This window comes from Pieris brassicae, chromosome 7, assembly GCF_905147105.1.
Source record: "Pieris brassicae chromosome 7, ilPieBrab1.1, whole genome shotgun sequence".
Classification (NCBI taxonomy): Eukaryota; Metazoa; Arthropoda; class Insecta; order Lepidoptera; family Pieridae; genus Pieris; species Pieris brassicae.
The window spans coordinates 13,020,272-13,029,185 of record NC_059671.1 but is presented as its reverse complement, the minus strand read 5'-3'; the positions used below and the strand labels follow the sequence as shown (position 1 = coordinate 13,029,185).

General features: G+C 32.8%; 1 long non-coding RNA gene across 1 annotated transcript; it reads left to right on the top strand.

Annotated features, from left to right (window-relative positions):
* Positions 1 to 1,945: 1,945 nt before the first annotated feature.
* Positions 1,946 to 8,672, top strand: LOC123712344. Its single transcript, XR_006754078.1, has 3 exons — positions 1,946 to 2,040; positions 7,652 to 7,753; positions 8,192 to 8,672. It is a non-coding gene; the product is annotated as an uncharacterized LOC123712344 (long non-coding RNA).
* The last annotated feature ends 242 nt before the right edge of the window (positions 8,673 to 8,914 follow it).

Here is an 8,914-nt window from a genome sequence, read left to right as displayed (position 1 = left end):
CATACTGCGAAACTTGACCTGTCTCCGGCATAGATGACTGATTACTTAGGCTCTTGCCTATGAATACAAATGCAACAAAGAAATTAAGGCCAAAACCCATAAAGGGTTGTTTGTTGGGCAAACGGGCAGGAAGCTCATCTGATATTAAGTATTCCGCCGCCCATGGACACTCACATTGCCAGGAGGTTCGCAAGTACGTGGCCGGCCTTTCAAGAATTGGTACGCTCTTTTCTTGAAGGACCCTAGGTCGAATTGGTTCGGAAATACTTCACTGGGTAGCTGGTTCCGTTGTGGAGTCAGTAGTGTTACATAATTTATATTTTAATGATCTGTCTCCTGGCAGTAAATGTGCATTTAGGAGTCATTGGACTATTGAAATTTATTATAGGCATTAGCATATTCGAACATCATCTTGTTTTTCAACTGTAGTTAATTAAAACAAAGTTTACGTAAGGTGTTTATGACCTCTTAAAAATATTAAGTTTGTTATGGCATTAAGTATATCTTTATTTATCATAACAATCAAATATACAATATTTAAAATTTTCTTAACAATAAATTAATAAAAGGAGAATTAAAACACATTTAAAAGGTTTGGTCCCTATGGCATTGTACCTATAACACTAGTATGAAGTTGTTTATGGAGAGCTGGGATCACTAACACAGGTTTTTGTACTTAAAAGGGTTCCCAAATCTCAAATTGTAATGCATACTTATAATAAATAAACCAATTTTATTTAAAGTTAAAATTACTTTAAGTTTAACGTTTAAAGACGCAGAAAAGTGCGTTTCTTTTATTATGACATTTTGCTTCAATACGTCATGTGAACACACAATTTCCTGGTACAAGGTTGGCACAAAATTGGCAAAGAATTTCTTGACAGTCCTTCTTGTTTTAATTTGGATACCAATATGGATAAATGAGTTTATTATAATTTGATTGAGAGATGAAAATTGTAGTGCCAGATTTTTTTTTTCATTTATTTATTGCAAATTAACAATAAAGGTAGATAATTTTAATTAACTGCATGTCCTACTTTGGATCTCCATGCCTCTTGATATCAGACTCAGTCTTAAAATTTATTAAACATTAACATTTTTTAAACATTTCTCTTCTGCCTCGTAATTAAGTAATTACATATAATAATTACGACTTAATTAACCTTAAGATTAGTTTTTTTATATTTTTATTAATATTATTATTTTATTCGATTTTAGTTATTATTTGTAGTGTTACATATAAAAAAAATTGTTAATTCTTTTATACTTCTTGTTTTTATTTTTGCCTGGAAGTAATTGCTATTAATAAGGCCGTTGCCTAATAACTTAATTGACCTGTTTTTTTATATGTATGTTTACGATAATGAAGTGTACATAAATACAGATTGTTATATTATAGGCAAAATTTTATTTTATTTGTAGGAAAAAATATTACATTGTATTGTAATTGTTCAAATTTAAACGTATTGTAGTAATATAAATATACAATAATTTCTTATAAATTCCACAATGCATAACAATAAAGTGAAATCAAATCCTGCGATCTTAGATAAGATTTCTTTAGCTAACACTTTGTAATGCGTGTGAAATCTAACAAAACCTCTGATATTTGAGTAGGATTATCGTAATACAATTTCCTTATAGATTCCGTAATTCAAGATTTTAAAGGACTAGTTCCCGACTTAAAACAGTATAAGTTGAAGTTCTGTTCGTTGTGACATACTACAGCTAATTTTATCTTTAATAAAGTATTTACAGCACTTTTAGGCAGCCTTTACTCACGGTATCGAAATACTTATTCGTTGACCGAGGAATATCTTTTCTATCAAGTTTATAAGTCAATGTTCGATTAAAACGTATACTAAATCATTGCAGTCGCATTTAATTAAAAATCTAAGCAACGGAGCGAGTCGATAACCAGTTCCACGATCGCCTGACATATTAAAAAAAGGTTGTATTTATTGAGCCCGCTACCTGAGTTACGCGGAGAGGTTTTTTTTCTTTCGACAATGGGATATGTTTTTACACCATTTACCGATTGTAAGTTATGGTTTTAAAGAAATTTAAATTGTTGCTTTTTGTAGTAAAAGTAAATTGTTGAGCTTTCTGAGAAAAAAATATATTTGTTGTGCTTACTAGTTTTCATATGGAAATGTTGGACCTCTACCCTGTATTAGAAATACGTTTTAAAATTTAATTCCCAATATGAGCAGTGTTGCCAAGTGGATTTTGCGTGCGATTCTCATCCTCGATGTCGTAGGTTCAATACTTTTAACTTTCTGGCTTTGTCCGCTTCTACCGTTTGCTCAAACGGTAAAGGAAAATTTCGGAGGTGACCGGCTTGCCTTAGACCCAAAAAGTCGACGGCGTGTGTCAATCTACTTGACTATTAGATTGACAAATGATACAAAAATCTGTTTGTTTTTTACTTTAGTGCACACAAAACAGGTCGTAGCTTCGTCCCTGGCTGTGCACCCACGGACTTTTTTTCTATGTGAAGGTGAAGGAAGGCAGCTGGTTTGCCTTTGGCCAAAAACAGACGACAGCAGCAATATTACCTACTTGTCTATTAGATTGACAAATAATCATTAAACAGACATAAAAATCTGAGGCCCAGACCTAAAAAGATTGTCACTGATTTATTTTATTCTATAAATGTGTTTTCCGAACTATTTAACAACTAACTGCTTTGCAAGTGACCCGTAAACATTGACTACAACAAAACTCTTTTAAATATTTTCACGATAAATTGATGATAGCTGACAAAATAAGTCGGCAACTCTTAAAAAAAAGTTCTCGAGAAAAATCAACTTTAAAATGATTGTTTATGAGAAATAAATGTATTAAGCGACAATATTTTTTTTATACACGGGTACAAAGTTATCTTCATTTTAATATGATAAGGCTTTTTTGGAAGTCAGTACCTAATCTATAATAGTCATTTCATCGCCTTTGTAAGACGATCCCTGTGCTTGCATGGTCATTAATTCAAGACGACTGGCTTCATTAAATTTAACCTAATTATGTATTTTTTTGCGAATTCTTAAAAGGCCGGCAATGCACTCCCGAGCTCGGCATTTAGTAGGTGACAAGTCGATCTTCCGGAGCTGACCTATGGTTGAACATATACAAACAGCGTTCTACTAGAAGTAATATGTAAGGCAAATGATGATTGGCCCTGAATATACCAATAATAATAATTTCTAATTAATCTATATAATTATCTCTGTATAGGCGTGTTTGAAAAAATTACGGCATTAATCAAGTATGTAACGAAAAAATTCTAATCAAAAATTCCACGAACAATTATAACAATTGAAGTAATCAATAATACCACAGGTTATAACATACCTTCTGCGAAATAATCATATGGTTTAAGTATTTGATCATAAAACTTCAATTACTTGTATTTAACTGTTAAAGTAATTACATGGGGCTCACAAATCGTCTTAGGTCTGGGCCTCAGATCTATGTATGTTTCATGATCATTTTTCTATCTAATAGGCAAGTAGGTGAGCAGCGTCCTGACACACGTAGATTTTTGGCACATGGCAGTTTTTGCATTTTATCTATTAATATTAGTTTATCACGTAAGAGATACAATAATCTGAAGCCCAATTTTTTTTTCATTATGAGTTCGCCTCAGTTACAATCTCTTTAGGACTTGGCCTCAGATTTGTGAATATATTTGATGATCATTTTTTAATTTTATAGGCAAGTAGGTGATCAGTATCAACTGTGCTTGACCCAAGGCGTCGACTTTTTGGGTACAAGACATGTCGGTTTCTCACGATGTTTTCCTTTGTCGTTAGAGCAATATTAAATGCGCACATAGAAAGAAAGTACATTGGTGCACAGCTGGAGATCGAACCTACGTCCTCAGGCATAAGAGTCGCACGCTGAAGCCACTAGGCCAACACTGCTCTACGCATTTTTCGAATACGTTATTAAATATATTGTTAAAACCGTATTTATATTTAGATATTTTACCTAATTTTCCTGTCATGTTTATAACGCCATACCAATTTTATGTTTATTTCTATTAAAAGATTTGAGCAAAAATCTATTATTACCATGCGATTATTATATTGGAAATCTATATAAATAACAGTGAATTGTTAATATGTGAATATGTTACTGAGCGCAAAATTCGAACACGTCTGGACCGATTTGAGTATTTTTTTCTATTCCTTGAACTCCAAGGAAGCTTATTACGTAGAGAAAAAAAATAATTTTATTAAGTACTAAGGTTTTTATTCCGAAAAAGCGAACAGTTTCTATAGGGTAGCATAGCAACATGTTGGTAGTCTACTAAAATAAGTTAAAAAATCATATTAATGCGACACAATGTTCGCGGTTAATAAAAATAACATTTGCACACCTTTGATAACAAACCCAGGTTAAAAAAAAAATCTCATTGACCGGTTTATTCTTAAACTTTTTCTTTTAACCAGAATTAACCAGAGCCAATTTTATGGTATTGCGTTTTGGGATTTTGAAATATTTAAATTATTTGCCATTTAAGATATGTAAATTTAAAAATGCATTCAACAATAAATCCTATACAGGGCTCCCAAAATATTTTTTGTCCCACAGCCTGACCCGCGAGGTATTTCTGGTTTTGATTTGTATGGGATCACGATAAATAAAGAAATATATATATATATATATATATATATATATTGTAATATATATATATATTTATCTCGACACAATCAATTAAGTGGTCAAAACATACTTTTATTTGCATTTGACACTGCCCAAAGCTTTTTTCTTATCTTGAACATATCCTATGTATATCGAAAATTGATTTTCTAGATATAAACTTAATTAAGGTCCAGAACTTACATTTTCACTAATTTATACATTTATGGATTTTCTATAATGTAGTTATACTATAATGTAGGTAGTTCTGCATAATATACAACTCGCATTCTCATAATTTTATATATTTAGGGGTTTTCTATAATGTTGTTATATATAATGTAGGTAGTTCTGCAGAACATATAACTCGCAATATCATTTTTTTTTACATTTATGGATTTTCTATAATGTAGTTATACTATAATGTAGGTAGTTCTGCATAATATATAACTCGCATTCTCATAATTTTTATATATTTAGGGGTTTTCTATAATGTTGTTATATATAATGTAGGTAGTTCTGCAGAACATATAACTCGCAATATCATTTTTTTTTTACATTTATGGATTTTCTCTCATGTAGTTATATATATATATATATATATATATATATTGTAGTTATACTATAATGTAGGTAGTTCTGCAGAACATATAACTAACATTATTATTTTTATGATAATTACAAAAATAAGCTAAGTCGTATGAGGCAACCCTATTGATGTTGTAATAATCATTAATTCATTATTGATAAGCATTGTTTTAGGTGCTACATGACTTAAAAACAGAAAAAAACACAAGCGTTCTGTTTTTTACTTATTTTTATGCGAATCATATTCAACATAATGAAACTAATAATTTCAGATTCAAAAACTTTTGTAGGTTAGGCGTCTGTGTCCGGTAAAAACTTATAACCCCAAAACCCACCAAGGATAACTATAGCTTATTTATAGTCCATACTAATACAGTTACAAGTAAAAAAAACGCCTTTCGACTCTGTTTCTAACGCATCCTGAGATTTTTTGACTTGTACCTCGGGACCAAACCCCTACTCGCTGGACCGATCAAGTAAAGGCCATTACACAGTCGCAGAGGCCGAAGACGGGAGACTGGAGGAAGTTGTACGGCGCCAAAAACGCCTTCAGAATCTCTCTGCTTGACACACGGTGTCGACTTTTTGGGTACAAGACATGTCGGTTTCCACACGATGTTTTCCTTTGCTGTTAGAGCAATGTTAAATGCGCACATAGAAAGAAAGTACATTGGTGCATAGCTGGAGATCGAACCTACATCCCCATGAGAGTCGCACGCTGAAGCCCCTAGGGCAACACTGCTCTTAACTTTATATATAAACTTTTTAGACATACGATCCTTCATAAGAATGATGGAAAGGCATTGAGTACAAATACCACGTCTGTACTAAAGTATAAACGTGTGTTATATAACTATGTCCTATATACATAGACACTACTTAAAGACATCAGAAATGTACTGTGGGGTCGCTGGACGCATACATAAGTATACAACCCAGATCACGAGTACAAGGCAGACAGGAGTCATAGTTCGAGCTGGTCTCTTTTCTGAAACTCGAGTTATCTATGGTTAGAAAAAATGCATTTTCGTCGCCATTAAAGATGTAAAGAGGCTTTAATCTTTCCATTTAAATCCGTCCTGTTTAACATATTATGACAATTCGGAGCGGGTATGCTCTGAGGTCGTTCACTCTAACGGTACGAGGATAGTAAACACTGCGATTTTATACTTTTAAGCTTAGCTGTTTAACAATTAATATGTGTGTCTCAGTGGAGATGTAATGTTCTCAGAATGTTAAAATAGATGAATATATAAACATATCCATTTGCAGATTAAGGATGTTTGTTGTTTCGTTTGATAAATGTTTAATGTCCAAATCCTTTAAGTATTTAAACAAAGTAATTATAAAGTAATGTATACTCACGGTCGTAATAGCAGTAAACGACCACGAATGTCGTTTGTTATTAAATGTTGTAGTATGTGTGTGTTGTGTACCAAATCGACAATAAACTTTTAATATAAGTTTATACGACTATTTGAAGTCGCCCACTTAAACATTACACAGAATAAATCATTACATTATTATGCTAGCTTTTTTCCAGTCGTTATGTTAATGTAATTTTTTAGTTATTTTTTTTATTAAATTCACTAAAATCAAATTGCAGTGTTGGCCTAGTGGCTTCAGTGTGATTTCGTCCCTGAGGTCGTAGTTTCGATCCCCGGCTATGCACTATCAATGTGCGCATTTAATATACGCTCGAACGGTGAAGGAAATCAACGTGAGGAAACCGGCTTGCCTTAAGACCCAAAAAACGGCGTGCGTCAGGCACAGAAGGCTGATCACCTTCTTGCCTATTTGAATAACATATGATCATGAAACAGATACCGAAATATGACGCCCAGACATAAAAAGGTTGTAGCGCCAATGGATTGCTTTTGTTTTATGAGATATAGAACGGACATAAAATTGTGCCCGAAATCCCATCGGCCGGATAACTTTATTTCTTCGTTTAAGACAACTACACTAAACAAACATAGGAGTTAAAGTTAGCCGTAAAGTCGTATAATTAAAACATATAGGAAAAGAAAATGAGTGCATTGACCGACACAGCCTTCCTTTTCCCGATAGTGGAAAACAATACGTACTCGTAAACGATTTTCCATTTTCACTATTAATACATATAAGTTTGTAAATATCTTTTTGGAAAAAAAAATATCTTATTGACGAAATATACGATATTATTAGATTTAAAATTCTTTATGAACTAGAAGCCTGGTTAGACATTTGTTTTATAATATAAACACTATAGCGTCATTAAGGATAATCTAGCGAGACTAGTCAAAGAATTTTTATTATAGGTCTATTAATTTTGGACCGCGAACAATTATTTCCTAATAAGTCTATGTTACTCAAGCATAAAGCAGTGAAACAGTATAATAATTTAATTTTTTTATTAATTTTTATATTTATTCAACAGGTTTCCATAAACCTCCAACAGATGGAGTTAGATATACTAGAATTACATAATTCATTTTACACTTGTACTGTAAACAGTTTGGTTGTAAAAGTTTAGCATTTGGTAAGTTCTCTGTAATGACCAAGAATTTTCTTTAACCTAACAAAAGGCAAACGGGCAGGATCACTTGATGTTAAGTGATACCGCCGCTTATTACACATTACCAGAATTGCAAGTGCGTTGTCAGCCTCTTAAGAATTAGTACACTATTTAAGGACCCTAATTGGATTGTTTCGGAAATACTTCAGTGGGCAGCTGGTTCCACATAGTGGTGGTGCGCGGCGTACTGCGGCGTACTGCCTTAAAAAACGCTCAGTTGTGGAACGACGGACGTCGAGGTGATAGGGGTGGAATTTTAGAATGTAGAAGCTTCGAAAACGTTGGTCTTTGGTTAATTTATAATGGTTGATAGGACTTTGGAAACGTCGTCTAAAAATATAAAATCCTTCATTAGTGTAATTGCATAAGAATCCAATAATGATAAAAACTTATTTATTTCAGATCATATTCATATGTAGGTTTAGTTAGCAACAAATCGGGATTGGTTTTGTTGGTATTAGTCAGCAAACTTGTTTTTTTGAATTATGAATTTAGAATTATGTAAATAATGGTAAGTTTTTAATAATAATACATAGCTTTAATCCGTTCAAAAAGTTTTTTCTTAATACATACAGTCCGTTTACCACGACATCGTTTGGAACTATATCAGTCATAGTGACCAAAATCAAAGGTCCCGGCTGAATTCTATGAATTAGATACTGAATAACAACGTCAGCAGCTGTTACTACTATTGGTTTTTACGACCAGATATGCGTAGTCCCTTCGATGTCGTAATAACAGATTTTGACTGTATTAATTCACAGGCGGGAGTCGCTGTTCCATGTGTTTAATGTTAATTCATATATAAATTGGCTGCGTTTCTTTAACAACTTTTGAAAAACTGATTTATGAGTACACAGAAATGACACGCCACTAATAATAATTTACACGCGATGAAATTCTTTGAGTTTTTTCGTGAATTCCTGTGCAAGGTCCGTTTCGTGCTCACGAAATTGAATTAACCGCTAGCTTCGAACGCGATTCATTTTGAATTTCGAATGAGTAATTTTTTTCTAGCCCAAAAAGGTTGAGGTTTTCGAACAAACCTTACCGACCATAAACCGACTTCAAAAATCATCGTCTTGTGCCGTCAGTCGTTAGCTCCAGTTAAATCCATGTTAAACA